This window comes from Desmodus rotundus, chromosome 4 (assembly GCF_022682495.2).
Source record: "Desmodus rotundus isolate HL8 chromosome 4, HLdesRot8A.1, whole genome shotgun sequence".
In the NCBI taxonomy this organism is placed as follows: Eukaryota; Metazoa; Chordata; class Mammalia; order Chiroptera; family Phyllostomidae; genus Desmodus; species Desmodus rotundus.
The window spans coordinates 84,938,920-84,960,954 of record NC_071390.1 but is presented as its reverse complement, the minus strand read 5'-3'; the positions used below and the strand labels follow the sequence as shown (position 1 = coordinate 84,960,954).

The 22,035-nt window shown below is 37.4% G+C and overlaps 1 pseudogene; it reads left to right on the top strand.

Moving 5' to 3' along the window:
* Positions 1–12,123: 12,123 nt before the first annotated feature.
* Positions 12,124–13,785, top strand: LOC112317865 (glycerol kinase pseudogene; annotated as a pseudogene).
* The last annotated feature ends 8,250 nt before the right edge of the window (positions 13,786–22,035 follow it).

Sequence of the window (22,035 nt, the reverse complement as noted above, 5' to 3'; positions counted from 1 at the left end):
ATGTGAAAGAGATGGAGTAGTTAGCTCCACTGGGATCTGCGGGGAGAGCTTTCCAGGCAGATAGCAACAAGTAAACTGACATTGACCTTAAGGTGGGAGAGTGTCTGGTTTAGGTACCAGTATTGCTGAAGCATAGTCAATGATGGAAAGTGTAGTAGATAACGAAGTCAGGAATAATGGGGAAGAGTAAAGTGGGTCATCTAAGACTTTGTAGTTTTCACTGGTAGCTTCTATTCCCAGTGAAATGGGGAGACATGGCAAGATTTTGAACAGAGGAGTCATAAGACATGATATATGTTTTAACAGCTTTGCTCTGTCTCTAAGGGTCAAGTGTTTTATTTTTTGGTTTTTTAAATATTTTATTTTTGTTCAATTACAGTTGTCCCCCTTTCTCCCACATTACTCTCCCCTGCCTTTCTCACCTCCCCCCTCCACATTCAATTCTCCCCACAACCCCTTGTCCTTGTCCATGGGTATCACGTGTTTTAGTAATTTAGGTGAGATGGTAATAGCTGGGACCAGAGTGGTAACACTGGCAAAGGTAAGATGTGGTATAAAGGGAAGACAGAACCCACATGAATCCCTGGCAAACTGACTTGAGAGTGTATGAGAGAGAGAAGTCAATCACAACTCCGCTTGTTTTGGCCAAAACAATTAGAAAAATAAAGTTGTCATTAACTGAGATGTGGAAGTCTGAAAGTATTTGGGGAGAAAGCAAGAATTCAATTTTGGACATATTGAGTTTAAAATGCATATTAAATATCTAAAGGGAAATGTTAAGTTGGAGGTTGAACCCAAGAGAGTATCTCAGCCCTAGGAAGGAAGGAAGGAAGGAAGGAAGGAAGGAAGGGAAGGAAGGAAGGAAGGAAGGAAGGAAGGAAGGAAGGAAGGAAGGAAGGAAGGAAGGAAGGAAGGGAGAAAGAGAGAGAGGGAGGGAGGGAGGGAAGGAAAAAAGAAAAATTTGAATCTGAGAAATTCCAAAGTGCAGGAAGATAGAGTTGGTATCAGATTTACTTTTATTTAGAGAAATATATTCACATGCCCAAATTTTATGAGATAATTCATAGTGACTACACATTTTTGTCACTGAAGGAAGAAATAAAACTGGAGATTTTGCTCATGAGGATATTGGAAGCTTTTCCATTATGGATCTATTTCTACATACAAAGGAAGTATCATATACTTATTTTTAGGCAATAGTAGCTTGTTTTGATGACAAGTACTGGCTATGATTTGTGTTTTGATTACTTTGGATGGTGGCCTGACAGTTTCCTGACAACAAATCTTTAAAAGAATATAATTTACTGTCTCTCAACAGTTAACTTTAGGCACATGGATTTTTTTTAATCTATCCACTTTATCATACTTGATGGTTTTTTATTGTTCTTTTCAAAATAATTCAAAAATTATTTTATTTAGTAGATTGAGGAAACACAGGTATGAAAACATAGATAAAAGCCCAACTTAGTAGAAGAGCCTTGTGAGATAGTAAAGATTATCTACAGTAATAAAAATCTCAGCTTATTACTAGATATATCATTTATGATGACAAGTCTCAAGGTACAATAAGCCCCAACATAATATTAGAATGATTATGAACAATCTCTTTAAAATACTGTATAACCCTTACAGAGCCAAAAATATTTCAGGGAGTTTTGTTGTTCTAAAGCCTAGGGAACATTTCCTTATATGAAAAAATAAAAGCCAGGGTTTGTTTCCTTCTTTGAGAGGTCTTCTAGCCGGTACAAAGATGCATTAAAAAATCAAGCAGTTCCTCTTTTTTTAAATAAACACATAAACGCAAGTTCAAAGCCATGTGCCGAGTAATTAAATATAATAAGCAATCTATGTCAAAACATTTTCTACAACTGACAGTGTGTCCTGTGTCCCTTGAACTTTTTCTGTCTCTGTGTTCTAGAACAGTCTTACATAACAGGCATCTTTCCCAGGAAGCTCTTGTTAACATCTGTGAAATAAATGAATAAGTGAAAAGAGGAATAAATGCACAGGAGACAAAATGTCCATCAAGTTAAAATATTAACTGCCTATATGTAGCAATTTATTTTGGTTGAATTATTTTGTTTACCTATATTAGTAAAATTCCTCTTTAGAATTTGTAGACCATCTGTAGGTTTTCCAGGGAAAGTGTCAGATGTTACCACATCTAGGTCCTTAGAAACACAAAACTGGGCATCTCTGGACATTCCCTGAGCTGAGAAATACATGGAAAATTGAAATATAGCTTGAAATAGAGAAGTATAGAACATATGATATTTAAAATACTTAACTAGTCATTTCCTGAACTGGGAAATACCTAGAAAACTGAAATATATTACAGCATGTGCCCCAGGAGGGACAGAGTTGGAGACGACATAGACTAACACCACCCAACAGAAACAAGATGCCAGACATGTTGTAATTTTCCAGTAGCCACACTAAGAAAGTAAAAAGAAACAAGTGAAATTAATTTTAATGATATATTTTACTTAGGTGAATATATCCAAATCATTACACTTCAGATGAAATCAATAACAAAATTATTGAGGTATTTTACATTTTTCGCCAACTAAGTCTTCAAAATCTAGTGTGTACTTGACACTTACAGCGCGTCTCCGTTCGGACAGGCACACGGGAAGCGCTCCGGGGACTCGGGAGGCCAGTGGCTACTGTAAGGAGCGGTGTATACAGAGACTGGGAGGGTTTTTTTTTTAATTTTGAATGATTTATTTTTCAGAAAGAGGAAGAGAAATATAATCCTCATTTTTGTGTTTTTGTTTTGTTAATAGTGCTATTACCATCTAAAATATTAGACACTAAGGACTCTGGAGCCTAATGGAAGTTATTTGGAAGTTTTACACATGTCAATGCTGCATGACGACACTTAGCAAAGTCAGAACCCAAAGGAAGGAGAAGACTGGAAGTGAATGAAACGCAGATCTGCAAGCTGGGACTAAAACTTGCAGAACCGCTTAACACTTCATCCCCTGCCTCTTGGTGTCATTAGCTAAAGATGTGCTCTGGTCTTGACTTTTGAATCTAGGACTCTGGGCTTTCCACAGTGTCACAGAGGAGAATGAACATGGCTTTGGAACCAAGTAGACTTATATTTGACTAATGCCTCCACCTCATCTTTTGTAAAATGGAGCTAGTAACACCTAGCCTGGGAGTTTTTTCTTACTAACTGGGACAATATTGGTAAATTACTTTTTTCCGTTTCCCAATCTACCACAATTTATTACTGCCTTTCATTTGCTCACCTTGAATTCACTGCTATCACCTGTTACCAACTCTAACTGTCCTTCTTATGCATTGATCGATATAAATAAATGCCCTTTCAGAGCATGCCCCGTGGGCAGAGGTCCTCAGGTTGCCAGCAGACCCAGCCTTAGAATGTTCTACCACCACACCCTTCATCCCACAAGGCTATTCCTCCAACTCACCAGGAAACTTCCAGGACAAGAGTTACATGTTAACAGGCAATTATCCAATTTCTACTTTAATTACATCTTTTCCTTATTTATTTTTCATTCCTGCTCCTTGTTCTTTGTTATTATTTCCCTTCCCATTACCACCTACCTCGCTGGGGAGCATAAAATGAGAAGTTGTGAACATGAATCAGTCTGTTTTAGATATTAGTAAGATCATGTTAAAGTACTATAGAGTAAAGGTGCTTTAGCTGTTGCAGAAAGTAATTGCAATACAGCACCAGTTCAGGAATGTGCCACCAGACGGAGAAGGTTTGTAAGAGGAAGCTCCCATAGGGGCGCAGGAGAGATCCTTCCATCCAGCAGAGAAAAAGTCCTATCACCACTGGCCTTTCAGGGAATCAGCATAAGAAGGTCTGAGTGTCACAAAAAACACAATTCCCACGTCTGCAATCACCCTAATTAAGATTTCCAACCCTCTCCATGACAAAAATTTGTGTTAAACTTATATGTGCGTGCCATATGTGTGTGTGTGTGTTAAGGTTGAAGTAGGAAAAGAATCTGCCAGTTTTATACAGCACTCTGAGTAAATTTAAATGTGCTAGTCTAATGAAACATGTTAATATAATTGTGGTTAAAAAGAACCATGTAAAAATGTCAAATATGTCTAGGGTTTTAAAATCGGATAAGCCTAACATATTCCAGGAAAAAAATGTTAGACATTACCATTGACAATAAATAATTGACTTTTCAAGTCCAGTTTTAGCCTGCGATTTAAGTTAATTGTTTAATGAATACTGGGAGATTAAACAGAAGAGTACCCTAGACCTTGGAGTCAAACCAGGGGGAGCAAATCTCACTGATATAGAACAAACTGCAGGCAATAACACTAAGTTTAAAACAGGCAGCAAAATTTGCACATCAGATATAAACTTCTAGATTATTATTTTTTAGCCTGTATGAGCTTTGATTGAGAAAGTCTTAGTTTTAGTACCAAATCTGCTAGTTACTAAGTAAATAATTTACATAGTATCTCTGAGCCTATTTTCCTACATCATACAAATTGGGATAATACACCCTGTGTTTTTTCAGTTCCTTCGAATTTAACATTCTAAAACTCCAATTCTATGTTCCAAAATGGTGTTTCATGGCTTATATTTGGAAAAATTAAAATAAATATCTGATACAATATAAAATTTCAGGATGAGGACAGGAGTCTCAATTTTATCAGAGAAATTAAAAATACTGGTTTCCTCCACTATTTGAAAGCAGAGCATTCCTATGAACCTTTGAAAAACTAATTTGAAAGCAAAGAAGCAATTACCTTAGAACATGCTTGCTAACAGCTGCACAAAACACACCAAGTTAAAGCACAAATGCTCCCAGACACAGTTCAAAGCTATCTGTCGTGGCCTGATGCCGAGATGCTGAGCGCAGTTAAAGGAGCTAGCTCAGTGGGACCACTCTCACTGCTTGGCTTGCATGCTGCCTCTATAACAGCTCACTGAAAAATGAAAACAATGCTATTTTCATTTTTCACTTTTTTTCAAAAAAGTGAAAATCCTCTTTGAATTTTTTTCTGTTAGCAAAAACAGGTACTAATGGAGGTTTTTCATAAAAGTAAAATGGCATAAAGCAAACTTTTGAAAAGTGGGGGATATTCATATGAAGCACCAAATCTTCAAATTTCTTGGAAGCCAAAGCAAAACAAAAAAAAAAGGGTTACAACTCTTACTATCTGATGAGGCGGTTTCTCCTTTACATGGGAAAACTCAGAGAAACACTTTGCGTGCGACTGTACTATTTTATGAAGTTACCATGCTCAATGAATTCGACACCAGCACTGTAGGTAATGCAGTTTCTTCTTCATATTCTCATGTTGCTGTGAGATCTCCATATAAATTCAGAGAAACCAGTCATGATCATCTATCTGACCCTCAGGTTAACAGCCCAGAAACAGAGATTATGGCTTGGATTTTTACGAGCAACAGAATGGAGATAGCTCTTAATGATTTCCGTCTTTCTGGAATGTATGGCATTGGGTGACAAATTGGCCATAGTGTAGTTCTCCATGCTCTATAAATAGTCGTGATGGAAATAAGAGAGAGAACAGAGGGTCTCCCGGTTGACACGGCTATCCTCTCAGAGTAGAATGTTAACCCTTAAAAAAGCATTGGTTTCGGCTCACTCTGTACGAATATGTGTGCTCTCTGAGAAAAGAAACTAAATCAAGGTACGTGTAAGAAGGAAAGTAACTGCACAAATACTGAATTGGAGTTTGATACTGGCAAGGCTCACGATATGAACATCTCTTGCTATTATTTTGGCTTTCTGCTACCTCTAATCTTATAATCAAGATGAAAACATAAGTATGGGACAAAATCCAAACTCAGTGTTTGTGAATCTTTTCAGTTGGAAAGCTTTTCTACTCCCATTCTGAACTTAAAAAGCCAAAAGTATCTAAGAGTTGGACAAAGGCCAAATTTCAGGTGTAACTGAATGGCCCATGAGGAGTTTTGGTTGTAGGCCAAAAAATATAAAATGAAAAATGCTTTTCACAGTTTTTAAAGGCCTAACAATCCAAAATACACTGACTTCCCAAATTATTCTTTCTTACTAGATCGTTAAGTTTCAATTAACTATCGTTTAGTTTTGTCTATCAACTTACCTAAGCTCCAGATGTTGTATATTTCAGTATTGATATGAAATGATTTCAATATATCTTCACATGTTTTCTTTTATGCTGCAAAGAGATGAATAATGCCCAACCACTTTCTTTTTTATTTATTTATTTTTTTATTATTCCCATTTGGCAGTTCCTCTTGGCTATTCTTCTACCCCATCAAAACCCTCAGTCCATAAATTCTACAGCTTTTTCATGATCTATTACTCCCCTCACGTGCTCTCTTCACTCCTTAACTAGAGCTTAGATTTTATCATTAAAAGAATTTTGTTGCCAAAATGGTAACTATTTCTCTCCTTTTTCTCTATATTATACTCCCTTGGCAAAATCCCAGTCCCAATTAAATTCAGCTAATACACTGAGTCTTAGCCCACAACCAAACAATTTCTTCTGGAGAAAAACATATACTTACTGAGTCTGCATGTAGTTCATGGTCACAAAACTCAAAGGGGCACACAGCACTGCTCGGAAATTCTATTTATCATATGACTCTCCCAAATGGCTAGTTCATGAATTTCTATCTTCAGTCTTCCTGTATCCCTTCTCCTCTCATTCATTCTCAGTTGACAACCTTGCCTCATAATTAAACAAAAAAGAAATATTAGACAATAGCTCATGCATCTTTATACCTTGACGTGACCAGATTACTTACATCTGTAACCTCCTATGAATATATGCATATATCGTGTCCTCTGGGTTATCCAAGGCCAACTTCTTCCCTGGTGCTCTAGAGCCCTTTCCTTTCACTTTCAAGGACTCTTACTGCGATTACTTCCTCTTTATCCTGCAAATATTTCTGCTTCTCTAATGAATTATTGCCATTTATCTGAAACACGTTGAGAATTTCTTTTCTTTGATGAAATAAATCTTTTCTTGACCCCCTTTCTGCTCCAGCTTCTGTCCCATCTCAAAGCTCCATTCGCAGCACAGCTTCTACATTAAAGGGTGGTCAATCCAATGGCCACTTTTTTGTTCTTGTCAGATTTTCTCATCAGCATTTGACATGTTATTTCTGAAAGTGTTTAATGTTTTAATACAGGAAGACACATTTCCTGGTTTTCCTTTCACCTCACAGCTTACTCCTGCTAAGTCTCCTTTCTTTTTTGAATCCCCTGATAAACACCTGAAGTTGATATTAACAGAAACGTGCCTGGATCACCTTTTCTTCTGTACCCACCTTCCCCCAAATCCAACACTTTAGATACCATCTATTTGTGACAATTCTCAAAATTACTTTTCCAGACTTGGTCTCTTTCTGGAACCATAGATCTATATATCCAACTCCTACTCAATATCTCCATCAGATCTTCTGGTAAACTTCTCAAAATCAACCTAGTCCAAACAGAATTATTGAATTGTTTTTCACAAACTTGCTACACTCCCAATTTTCCCTAGTAAATAGTACAACCATCCATATACTTGAGTAAAAAAATCTAGGTATTATCTTTCATGCTCCACATTCAAGTTGTATTGACTGTACCTCCAAAACCTATCTGAAGCTACCTTCTTCTTTCCCTACACAGGTGAGCCTGAACAGCATGGATTTGAACTGCATGGGTCCACTTACACATGAATTTTTTAATAAATACTTAAATATATTTTCTCTTTCTTATGATTTTCTTAATAACATTTTTCTTCCTATACCTTACTTTATTGTCAGAGCATAGTATATAACACATATAACATACAAAATATGTATTAATTGACTGTTTATGTTATTAGTCAACAGTAGGCTATTATGGCTTAAGTTTTGGGGGAGTCAAAAGTTATATGAGGACTTCTGACTATATGAGGAGATCAGCACCCCTAGCCCCCACACTGTTCAAAGTTCAACTGTACATTATTAACATACTATATTCTTATACCTGGTCCCTTGCTTTTGCTCTATTCTTCTACAATCTCCTCTACAATTTTCTACATAGTAGTCAGAGGGGTTTTGAAATGTAAATTAAATTATGTCACTCCTTTCCTTTAAAATCTCTAGTGGCTTCTCATCATTCACAGTAGATCCAAAATAAATTAATAAAGTTAATTCAACCTCCTCAGCCACCTTATAAAAACCTAGCCCTGCCTACTCCAGTGACCTCTCCAATTTCTCACTAACTGCACCTACCAACAGTAGCCCTCCATGAACACTTCAAGTATATTCCCTGCCTTTGGACATTTGCACTTCTTCCTTGCCTGTGGAGAGCTTTTTCTCTGATCTTCTCACACTTAAAATTATTTCTCCTTTTTTTTCACATAATATAACTACTGTAGAGTCTTCTGACTACTATGTAGCCACCCAGTCATTCTATTTTAATTTCTTACTTTATAGTTATCCTTATTCAATATTCTTTCTTCCTTCCTTTCCTTCTTCCTCTTTTTTCTTTAGTTAATACATTTTCTATTACTTTTCTATTTTCTGTCTTCTAACTACCACCAACAGAATATACATTCTACAAATAGAGGAACCTTACCTTTCTGTTCTTTACTCTATCCCTAGCATCTAGACCAGCATGTGTTTGGCACACAGGAGATGCTTAATAATTATTTATTTAATGTGTAAATGATTGAATGTTTCAGATATAACCACTTGGATTAAAATTAGTCAGTTTCTACACAGATCATTTGATTATAGTGTTTTATTACCTCTTTCTGATCTCATAATTGTATGACCACATACAGTTAATAATTGGTCAGTTCCTTTGTGAGGTAGATGACCAGGCTTGGGTTTAGGAGGCAGCCTTAGAACACTCCGAAGGACAGTTTCTAAGACACACGTAAGACCCAAGATTTGGCTATATCATGAAAATTAAAATCCATTAAAGTCTAAATAAGTCAAATTTACTATCAGGAAACTATGGTTAAGAGAAGTTACTTTGGGGAATTTCCATCTCTAACCCAGAAGGAGTAACAGACCAGATATACCTTCCCATCTGAATCAACATTAAAAAACAAAGCATATAAAACAATGTTTTTCAGATATGGAACTTTAAGAAGTGTAGGACAATGATTTCTGAGAGAGGGAGAACAAAAGAAGTGAGCCCTACAATATCCTTAGCTGGTATCTTGCAGGGAATGTTGTGAATACAGAGAGGGAAAGGAAGTTTAGGTAAAGCTCAGTGGTGTCCCTGGAGTTGAGGCCATAGAGTGTCACAGGAGATAAAGTGGCTAGAGATCACAAAGCAGACTACAAGAGAGGAGATTGATAAAGAGACAGACAGAAAGAGATTGATTTTCAGATATTTGCTAAGGATTCCTCTCAAGTCTTAAGCTAAATACATATGTGTGTGAGAAAATTTTCTGAGGCTGGAGAAATAATCATAAGAAAAGAGCACAGGGACAATCCTGAAGCTTATGAAGAGCTGGGCACAATTTCTCTTTGCACCATCCAGAGAGAAAAATTCTCATAATTCATGGGACATCAGGTACAGGGCTCAGAAGCATATTGCCTCAGTAGTAGACAAAATTAACCCTAAACTAGAAACTGTGCTGGTTCCACCAACAAAGCTTAAAGACAATCCTCAAAGAGTCAAACTAATTTCAGTAATTCACCTGAATCTCAGAATCTCAGAGCATAGCTTAAGAATATGTTTAGAGATTCCAAAAAAAAAAGTTCTATCATCCAACAAGATAAAAATCACAATGTTGGACATCCAATAAAAAATTTCTAGGCATATAAACAAACTAGAAAATTTGATCCATAATGAGAAGAATAATCAATAGAAACATACCAACATATGATAAGATGATAGTCATTGGAACTATATTCCTTATGTTCAAGAACGTAGAAAAGCACATAGCACTTAGCGAAGTTCTGAGCCTAACAAGTAATAGGGTCATCACTTCGCCCTATTTTCTCTTTGTTTTATATTTTTTCAACCAACAAAACCTATTAAATTAAAACATGTAATCATATAGGGTCCTATTTGTCACCAACTATCTCTGTTAGGCAACATTTAAATAAATAATCTCTAGTGATCTCTAAGATAATGTTGTCTTTCTTAAGGAGTAACTTCCCATGTAATTCTTTTTCTTTAACGGGTTATTGGCAACACGTACTCCTAGTAAGTAAGTTCTCACTTAACTTTGTTGATACTTTCTTGGAACTATGCAAAATGATGTGTAATGAAACCAAATTTACCACAGGCTAATTGATATAAATAAGATTTAAGTTCCTACAGCATCTTATCAACATTATAATGAAATAACTTTGAGCAAAATGACATTATTTGAAGACCTACTTATTGGTTATTTTTGCAATGATCTGGAAATACTCAACTTTTTTTCACTATGTCATGCACGTGTCATAAGGAGAAAAAACTTCATAAAGAGTTCATGGAGTGCCATGATCTCTGGTCTCTTATTCTGACTCACAAAACCCTCTTTTAGAGCCCACATAGCTGGATTGCAGTCACCAAATATGAATGGGTATGTCATAGACTAAGAGAAACGGCAGCCCTTTGGGAGGAATCAAAAATGCCAGCCAAACCAGCATGAGAGCCCGAACCAGGGAAGAAAAATAAAAAAGATGGGAAGGAGTCACAGCTAAAGTCAGAGAGTGTAGAATCATCACCAAAAGAGAGACCATCATAAAATCAGGTAATACAAAGGGCTGGTTTGTATCAAGGCCTTCCAATGTGCTATACATTTGTATTAAAGTTGTAAAAAAACTGAATCCTCACAATAGCCCTATAAGCTAGGTGTTATCATAAATTTATAGATGAAGGAAATTAATTACCTGAGGTTAAATAGATTGTGAAGCTAGTAACTGATGGAACTGGGATTAAAACCATGGTACATTTGAAACCAGAGCCTAGACCTCAAGGCACTAGACCATACCACCTCTTGCTAGAAGAAGCCAAAGGCACAGGGATTTAAATAGTGAATAGGCAGGAATGGTGGACTAGGCTTGGAACAAAGTTTAAAGAGTTATGTCTCCCTCTCCTGTTGCACATGTTTTGTCTTAAAATAGCCATATTCACAAAGTATTATCTGACAGAGCAACACAAATCAACTAACTCTCACCAGCACGCTTTTTTAGGGTCTCGTATAGAATTCAAGGCGATGCAGCTCTAACTTTTCAGGAAGGCTTATTCATCAGACAGTGACACTTCTTAACAATTGCTGTGATGGTGATAACGATGGTAGCTATTATTTTATTGAGCACCTATTATATATCAAAAACTGTGATTCGCCTGCACAAAATTGGCTAAAATACTACCTCCTTTGAGTAATAATTTTGTGTATGTTTGATGTACTTGTATGTGTGTGTTTCTGTGCATTTCCAGTTGACATGAGTGAATTTCAAAGTTAATTAAAGTAAGCTTTTTCTTATGGCTAGTGGAGAACTACAAGCGGCAGATTACATGCGAAAATCAATGCTATAATGTTTTCAACATTACATCATAAATTTTATAAATTTACCGAAAACGCAATTATACTCTTCTGCAAAAAAGGGTGTCTTCTGGACTGGAATTTGGAATATTTATCTCTGTAACATACTGTTCTACTGCATAGTAGAAATGAACAAAGGAAAACAAAGGAAGAAATAATATTTTATATTTTGGCTTAATGCATTTTAATGATCTAAAATGATAATTTCATACATAACACTTTCTTAATCAATTGACAAAAATGAATTTTGTGCAAGGTTGAGTCCACAAAGGTTTTAAATAATATAATATACTTAGAAGCCAAAGTGCTACCATCCTCACTACAGTTAGCAGAAGCTTTCAGTCTAGTTTGCCTACACCTTACTTCAACTCTTGGTTCAAGTCCTCTGTTCTCCATCAAGTTATTGCCTGCTAAATGTACTATCATTTTGTTTCCATCCTACCTTGAGGCTGCCAATGACTGGTGTGAAGGTCACTAGCGTCCTTAGAGTGGCTATTGGTGTTCTGCCTCCACAGACTGCCCGGCCTTCCAGATTCGGCGTCTTCTCCTCCCCCCTCAGCGCTCGCAGCCGTCACCTGGGAAACCAGCGGTGCTCTCCAGCCCACAGCGATCTCCAGCCCACCCGAAGCTGATTTCATGGCAGCTGCGGAGAAGGCAGTTTTGGAGCTGTTGGTGGGAGCAGTGGACCAGGGCACCACGTCGACGCGCTTTTTGGTTTTCAATTCAAAAACAGCCGAACTAGTTAGCTATCATCAAATAGAAATAAAACAAGAGTTTCCAAGAGAAGGATGGGTGGAGCAAAACCCTAAGGAAATTCTGTTGTCTGTCTATGAGTGTATAGAGAAAACATGTGAGAAACTTGAACTGCTCAATATTGACAGTTCCAGCGTAAAAGCCATTGGTGTCACCAACCAGAGGGAAACGACTGTAGTCTGGGACAAGATAACTGGAGAGCCTCTCTATAATGCTGTAGTGTGGCTTGATCTAAGAACCCAGTCTACCGTTGAGAATCTTAATAAGAGAATTCCAGGAAATAATAACTTTGTCAAGTCCAAGACAGGCCTTCCAGTTAGCACTTACTTTAGTGCCGTGAAAGTTCGTTGGCTTCTGGACAATGTAAAAAAAGTTCAGAAGGCTGTGGAAGAAGGTAGAGCTCTTTTTGGGACCATCGATTCATGGCTTATCTGGAATTTGACAGGCGGGACCAATGGAGGTGTCCACTGTACAGATGTAACAAATGCAAGCAGGACGATGCTTTTCAACATTCATTCTTTGGAATGGGATAAAGAACTCTGTGAATTTTTTGAAATTCCAATGAAAATCCTTCCAAATGTCCGGAGTTCTTCTGAGATCTATGGCCTAATGAAAGCTGGAGTCTTGAAAGGTGTGCCAATATCTGGGTGTTTGGGGGACCAGTCTGCTGCATTGGTGGGACAAATGTGCTTCCAGGATGGACAAGCCAAAAACACCTATGGAACAGGTTGCTTCTTACTATGTAACACGGGCCGTAAGTGTGTATTTTCTGAGCATGGTCTTCTGACCACAGTCGCTTACCGACTCGGCAGAGACAAACCTGTATGTTATGCATTGGAAGGTTCTGTAGCTATAGCCGGGGCTCTTGTTCGCTGGCTCAGAGACAACCTTGGAATTATAAACACATCAAATGAAATCGAAGAACTTGCTAAAGAAGTAGGTACTTCTTATGGCTGCTATTTTGTCCCAGCATTTTCAGGGTTATATGCACCTTACTGGGATCCCAGTGCAAGAGGGATCATCTGTGGGCTCACTCAGTTCACCAACAAATGCCATATTGCTTATGCTGCATTAGAAGCTGTTTGCTTCCAAACCCGAGAGATTTTGGATGCCATGAACCAAGACTGTGGAATTCCACTCAGTCATCTGCAGGTGGATGGAGGGATGACCAACAACAAAATTCTTATGCAGCTACAAGCAGACATTCTGTGTATCCCCATAATGAAGTCTTCCATGCCAGAAGTAACTGCCCTGGGAGCCGCCATGGCAGCAGGGGCCGCAGAAGGAGTTGGCGTTTGGAATCTGGAACCCGATGGTCTGTCAGCCCTCACAATGGAGCGGTTTGAACCCCAAATCAATGCCGAGGAAAGTGAAATTCGTTATTCTACCTGGAAGAAAGCTGTGATGAAGTCAATGGGTTGGGTTACAACACAGTCTTCGGAAAGTGGTGACCCTAGTATCTTCTGTAGTCTGCACTTGGGCTTTTTTATAGTGAGCAGCATGGTAATGTTAATCGGAGCAAGGTACATCTCAGGTGTCCCATAAATAATACCAACTCTGGATTCCAACAATGTGAGCTCTTTATCTAACAAGACACTCCAGCTATCCTCTCTCTTAATGTGATGACACTATTCATAGACTCTGATTTTATTTATAAGCCACTTGCTGCATGACTCTCTGAGTAGACCTGTGCCTTGAAATAAAAAAAGATGCAGTAGAAAGAAAAAAATCACCTTGATGTTTCTGGCTAGTTTTTAAAGCTCTCCATAATTTTTTTTAAGGATAAATAAATCTTATCTCTCACTATGCTTCAACATAAAACTTATTTGTCAGTTGGTCTAATTTCCTCCCTGACCCTCATGTTCCCATTCCTGATCCCCTAATTACATACACACATGACTTACTATTGCCCACTCAGGTTCATTTGTTTATGCTTTTTTAAAAAATTTCTATACTGACTTCTTTTCCAGCCACTCACCTCTTATTTATTTTCAAATATTATGATCTGAATGCATTCCTCCAAAATTCATACCCTAACCCCCAAAAGTGATGATATTAGGAGGTAGGAACTTTGAAAGGTAATTAACTCATGTGGATAAAATCCTTGTGAAAGGGATTAATTAGTGTCTTAGAAATGAGCTTCCAGAGAGATCCCTAACCCTTCTGACATGTGAAGACTTAGCAAGAAGGAGTTGGCTATAAACCAGAAAGAGGGTCTCTCGACCAGAGCAACAGAAAATATATTTCCATTGTTTATAAGCTATGCAGTCTATAATATTTTGTTATAGCAGCCCAAATAGACTAAGACATCTTCCAAGGCCTATTAAAATGTGACATCTTTCAAAAAGCATTTTCTGATTACCCCATGCCCCATCTCCTTTCTCTTAATTTCTGAAAACAATTGCATTTTTTTGTGCATCACTCGAATTTTAGTTACTTATTTATGTGTAAGTATTCCCAAACTCAGTGGCTTACAACAACAGGATGTAAGGATGTAAAGGATGGCCTCTCCTACATGTCTGACAGGTGGTGCTGGTATTGGTTAAGAAACAACCATCCTTCTCCACGGGCCTCTAATCCTCTGGTTGGCTAGATCAGTTTCCTTCTGTGTCGGTTCCAGGGCAGATTGTTATGGTAGAAGCTGCATGCCTCTCAGGATGCAGACTCCAGAACTCAACATAGCATTATTTCCACCATGTTCTATGGTCATAGTAAGTCACAAGTCCAGCCCAGACTCAAGGGTCAGGGAAATAGTGTCCATCATTTGGTGGGATAAGCAGCAAAGTCGCACTGCAGAGAATGGGAAGAGAACAAAAGGCTGCAGTCATCTTTGAAAACAGTTACAACACTTGGGATATAATGACACACTCTCTCATTACTCTCCAATCACATGTGTTTTAAAGTAATTGGTTCCCAAATTCCTACATAAGTTCCTTGAAATTAAAATTCAAAACATACAGTGTTCTTGAAATTTCTTAAATACTTATTTCAGAACTGGGCATATATTAAGCTTTCAATTAATATTTACAATATTAATTATATAACACTTTGCCAGACATTATTCCAAGTCACTTAATTCTAAGTATATGAAGAAATTTAATTCTCACAATGACTGTATGAGAGAGTTTATTTTTAGTCTCAATTTACAAGGGAGGAAACTGAGACAAGGTGTGGTTAAATGCTTTTCTTAGGGCCCACAACTACCAAGTTATAAAGTCGATGGACAAACCCAGGCATTCTGGTTCCAAATTTCATGCTCTTAACCAATATACTTTATTTATATTGATATTATGATGATACAAATTACCATCATTATTTTTATATCTATACAACCATATATTACTTAAAACTACCTAGAAAATATTTTAGCATCTTTGGTATGATAGAAAAGAAAAATGATATATTTTTAGACAGAAAGGGTTTGTATAAGGTACCAAGTTCTTTTTGAAGAAAACATACACAAATAAATCTAGTAATCACTGATATCATACCTAAAATTAAACCCCTCTTTTTTGTTTTTTTAATTAAAAAAATTTTTCAATTAGAATTAACCTTCCATATTATTTTAGTTTCAGGTATACAGCATAATGGGAAATTATATACCTTATGAAGTGATCCCCTGATAAGTCTAGTACACACTGTAAGACCTTTTTTTCTTTCTCTCTTTCTGGCCCTCTAAAATCTCCCACAATGATGTGAACACCAGCCTTCTTGGGTATATTTACAGGTCAAACTTCCAGTTAGTCATATCTTCAATGAACAATATCTTATCTGAGCTTTGGTAATATCCTCCTGCTGTTCACATTAGCAGGAGGTTAGCACATGTCACAAATGAGACCCATCCCCATGTGGGTCAGTTAACATGGTGCCATTTCATCTCCTTCTTAACCTGCTTGCCCTTAGTCACAAGCAGGATTTGGAATGAAAGTCTAGAGTACATCTGGTCCACCCATTATTGCTTCTGGGAAAAATCCCAAAGCACAGGCATTTACAGGAAGACAATTTTTAAAACCTTCATACAATAGGTCATGTTGTATATTAAAAACTTGATTAAACAAAAGGAGAGAACCTTAGAAGCAGCAAGAGAAAAGGACACAGTTACCTACAAAGGACTTCCCATAAGACTGTCAGCTGATTTCTCGAAAGAGACCTTACAGGCAAAAAGGGGCTGGCAACAAATATTCCAAGTCATGAAAGGCAAGGACCTACATCCAAGATTACTGTATCCAGCAAAGCTATCATTTAGAATGGAAGGGAAGATAAAGTGCTTCTCAGATAAGGTCAAGTTAAAGGAGTTCATCATCACCAAGCCCTTATTATATGAAATGTTAAAGGAACTTACCTAAGAAAAAGAAGATCAAAAATAGGAACAGCAAAAATGACAGCAAACTCACAGTTATTAACGACCACACCTAAAACAAAAACAAGAGCAAACTAGGCAAACAACTAGAACAGGAACAGAACCATAGAGATGGAGATCACATGGAGGGTTGTCAATAGGGGAGTGGGAGGGGGAGGGGGGGAAGGTAGAGAGAATAAGTAGCATAGATGATAGGTGGAAAATAGACAGGGGGAGGGTAAGAATAGTGTAGGAAATGTAGAAGCCAAAGAACTCATAAGTATGACCCATGGACATGAACTATAGGGGGGGGAATGTGGGAGGGAGGGGGTGGGCAGGATGGAGTGGAGTGAGGGGGAGGAAATGGGACAACTGTAATAGCATAATCAATAAATATATTTTTTTAAAAACTTGAAATTGCAGAGACCTAATGTCAGAATTTGAGTGAACTCAGAAAATGTACCATTTCTGTATCATCTTCCTTTTCTTGCAACATGACATGAATTCAACATGACATGTTCTTCTCATGAAAAGCATAGTCGAGCTGCCAGATATCTTTTTAATAAATATCCTATTCTTTCTCTTGGATCCAGATAACTGTGATGTCACTGGGGCAGATTTCCTTATGATTTCCCTCCTATAAGCAAGGGAATGTATAGTAATAAAACCTAAGTAATTTAAAATGTTTAATGCATGGCATATGCTATTGAGATCTAGGCATGATCTATTTGATGATACTTTAACCATGCAATAGTCAAGCAGGCAAAAATCCCTTGACCAAATAACAGCGGGAGTTGGGAAGAGCCTTTAGAATTCATGGTAAAAGGTAGGCAAATGTCTTTCTGAGTCAGACATGGACAAGGATGTCGTCTAAGTCTCTTGGCATGGCATAGGTGATGCTCTCAATGAAAGGGTGTTCTCACAAATCACTTATGGGTTATTTGTGTCCCTCACACCAGATATTAAAATCCTAACCCCCATGCCTGTGAATGTGATCTTATTTGCAGATAATCAAATTAAGATGTGGTCACTGGGGTTGACTTTAATCCAATAAGACTGTGTCCTTATAAAAAGGGGAAATTTGGACACAAGGAAAGCACATAGAAAGGGAAGACCATATGAAGCCACAGGGGGAAGATGGCCATCTACAAGCCAAGGAACACCAAAAGAGTGGTAGCCAGCCCCAAGAATCTAGGGGGGGAAATGGAGTAGATTCCCCCTCGCTGCCCTCAGAGAGAACCAAGCCTGCTGACAACTTGATTTCTACTTTCCATAGTAGTAAATTTGTACTGTTTACCATTAATTTGAAAAGATATATGCACCCTTATGTTCACAGCAGCATTATTTACAATAGTCAAGATGTGAAAGCAACCTAAGTTTCCATCAATAGATGAATGGATAAAAAAGATGTAGTCCAGGCCAGGTAGCTCAGCTGGTTAGAGCATTGTCCTGATACACCAAGGTCAGGGCACATATAAGAATCAACCAATGAATGCATAAAATAAATGGAACAACAAATCAATGTTTCTCTCTCTCTCTCTCTCTCTCAATCAATTTTAAAATTAAAAAAAAAGATATAGTATATAAGGTCTGGCACAAATAACACCCCTTTTTATTACAAGATATTTTATTACAAAATCATAAGCATGTAATTATGTAACATAATAATATCACCTTCAAGTATACCATATGAAATTTTAGGTGAAATGTTCAAATTAAAACTATAAATTATTACACCCATATTATTACCCTACCAACCACACTCAAGCAGGTGTTACTTCTGCTGGACCCTGTATATAAGGTGGGGCAAAAGTAGGTTTACACTTGTTCATATAGAAAACAATACAGTAATTAGTAAATAATAATATGAGAATAAATTCTGTGTTTAACATAAAACTATGAACTTACTTTTGCCCCGCCCTGTATATGCGATGGAATATTATTTGGCCATAATAAGAATGAATGTTACCATTTCCAGCATCACTGGTGGACCTGGAAGGTATTATGCTAAGTGAAATAAGTCACACAGAGAAAAAAAATACCATATGATTTCACTTATATCTAGAATCAAAACCAAAATAAATCAACAAACAAAACAGATCATAGATACAGAGAATAAATTGATGGTTACCAGATGGGGAGGGAGTGGGAGGGATGGGTAAAAAAGGTTAAGGGGACTAAGAAGTACAAACTGTCGGTTATAAAAATAGGCATGGGGATGTGAAGTACAGCATAGGGAATATAGTCAATAATGTTGTGATAACTATGTACATTGTGATGCGGACTCTGGCCAGCAGTGTCTGAGGTGTTGTAGATGAGAAGAAACAAATTCACACAGACTCTGAAGTCCTGCGGAGAAAAAGGGATGACATGCCCACTCTCTAAAAGAGAGCACCTCGGCCACTCTCTCAAGGGGAGAGTGCCTCGACCCTTGCCTTGACAGACTTTTATTGGCTTTCTAATAGCACATCAAAGAAGGTTCTCATTCATTATGCTTAGGTTTGCTTTAGGTAATTACTTTTTACAGATAACAAAAGAAAGGACGTTATTGATTACTTCTTACAGATTAACAAGCAAAAATTATGCAACTGCAAGGGAATGATAAGAGCAACTGGTCTGGTTACACTTTATCCTTGGGAGAATTAGCACAGAATTCAGGAAGTTACTTTAAAGATATGCAGGAAGCATTTGCTGCTTCAACTCAGGATGAGAGAGTTTTAGCAAGAGCAAGCCTCAAAGCAGACTGGGTACAATGCAGGCCTGGTTTTCCACAGGAAAGCCAATCCGTGGGTTTGGTGTCCTGTGTGCTGACACATGCCTGTGGGCTTTCCAATAGGGCTGGGCTACATTTGCCATTGCCAGGCAGATCGATTCCCTATAATGTTGTCAGATAGGTACTAGACTTATCAGTGTGATCACCTATCAGGAATATAAAAATATAATCACCACTTGTACACTTGAAACTAATATAATATTGTATGCAAGCTGTAATTGAAAAGACAATTATTTAAAAATTGTGTTGCTTAAGGTGTAAATTCCCACACATCTAGAGTGTAGGAATTTATTATGGCCACCCCAAGAAACTAATGCAATAGTGTTTGTACATCCTTTGTTACTTCAGCCCTAAATGGCTGGAGCTACTACAGGATAAACTCTGGCACCAGTAACAAGGTGCAGATTATTTAGAGAACAAGAAGCTATTGGCCACAGGAAGAAACATGATTTTCTTAAACTTATATTCATTCAAATCATGACCCTATTTTCAGGAGGGAGAACAATTTTCCATGGTAATCATTTAACGAGAACATAATTTCATTTAACACTCGTTCTATCTCCCACAATCACTTAAAAAATATGTAAATAGTTAGAATAAAATCCTGTCTTCAAAGGGTTTATAATTAGTTGGGGGTAAGCAAGACACCACCAAATTAAAAATCAATAAAAGACAATGTCTAATGGATTTGTAAATTGAACAGTGTAAGAGTACTGTGAATTCAACATTAGTATAAAAATCTCATAGAAAAACTAACTCTTTAATATATAACACCCCAAAGAGAAATAAACTTTTAAAAATCTACTTTACATTCCAGGTTTAACTTACTTGATCCCTTCACACTGAAAACCCAGCACCTTGACTGTAATTGTGACTTGGCAGCCACACAGTCTACATCCCTGCACACCAAACCTGGGGAGGTGCTCTCAGCTGTGCTCTTAACCCAGCTAATAAAGGGTTTGATTGGCAATAACTAACACCATAATATGGAATGGGAATTAAATATGTTTTTTTTTCTTTTCACTTAATTTATTACATTACATATTATTATATTTTACTATATCATATATATTAAACCACAAATAATGAATTCATTATATGTTCCTTAAAGGCAGAGAAAGTGTCTTGTTACTGCCTAGGATCTAGAGTTTTTAAATATAATGGTTTAAAAAGGGGGGGATTTGCCTTGGCTGATGTAGCTCAGTTGATTGAGCCTGCAAACCAAAGGGTCACTGGTTTGATTCCCAGTCAGGGCACATGCCTGGGCTGTGGGCCAGGTCCCCAGTAGGGGGTGCATGAGAGGCAATCACACATTGATGTTTCTCTCCCTCTCTTTCTCCCTCCCTTCCCCTCTCTCTAAAAACAAATAAATAAAATCTTTTAAAAAATTTAAAAAAAGGATTTTGGAAGCCACTGTCTACCACTACTCTCCACTAATAATTTAGAGCTATGGGATGACTTCTTCTGATACTGGCATGACCTCCCAACTTTGGCTTCAATAACTTGAGCTTGTATCCAGCTTTCTTGAATTCTGCTTACTTTGCAGCAATGGCACTTATATTTGTATCTTTTTTAGACAAATTTCTTCTAGAATATGGCCACTTTGAAAATGACCTGCTGAGTTGCACAGGCCACCTAGATAGAGAAGCTGAGGCAATTTTCTGTATAGTACTTAATAGATGAACAACACTGGCCCTGAAAAGATGATAGGGCAAATATGCCGTGTTAGACTGTCTCTGCCCTTGTGCACAAGCCTAATCATTATCTACTTGCTATCAGTTGACTCAGGAGTCTGGGCACTTGCAGCATCCTATAAAACTGACAGGTCCCCACAAATGAGATGATCCATTCAGCATTATATGCTAAAATGCTACAAGCTAAATTTTATTAAGTTAAATTTAATTAAAAAAACAGGTTCTCCTGAGCTCCCAACAAGAAAAAGGTCTCAAACTGGTTGGATGTGACCAGCTTATGTACTGAAATTCCCTTGAGATGTGACTCTAAAGTCACCTTATAGAAATTTTTGTATTTCTTACTTAGGAATATAGCCAAAAAAAAAGAAAAGAAAAGAAAAGGTAGGGCATTAATTACTGAGTTGTTGAGGTCTCCTAATTAATGAGATGTTAAGGATTTTGGCTCACAAACAGAGTATGCAGTTCTCAAGAGGACAAATACACCCTTTTGATAGTTGGCCGGGGGGTGGCTCGGATCGTGGCACTGGAGACATCCTCACCAGTAACCTAACTCTATGGAACAATGTTGCTCCTTAAAGATTTTAAAAATGAAAAAAATACTATCAACTTGCTTTTACTGACAAAAACATTTTATTACATGAAACATAAGGATTCAAATAAAAGATTAATGTGACCTCTCTGTGCAGTGGAATACAGGCTGAGCATTCCTCTAGCTCCATATCTACTCAGAATCCTCTGCTCCTTACTGCTACCCATTCCATTCATCAGTTCAAAATAAATGTTCAAAGCACCTACACATGCACAGTGCTGGGGGCTCTGTGTCTGCCCTCAGGGGTCATACTGTCTAGTATGGGTTATAGATATTAAATAAGCAGACCACTAGGTATATATAAATAAATTCTATGAAGTGGGGGAACCATGGTGCTATGAAAATAACAGGGAGGTTACTATGAATTAATTCATGATAGACTATATTTAACCTAGACCTG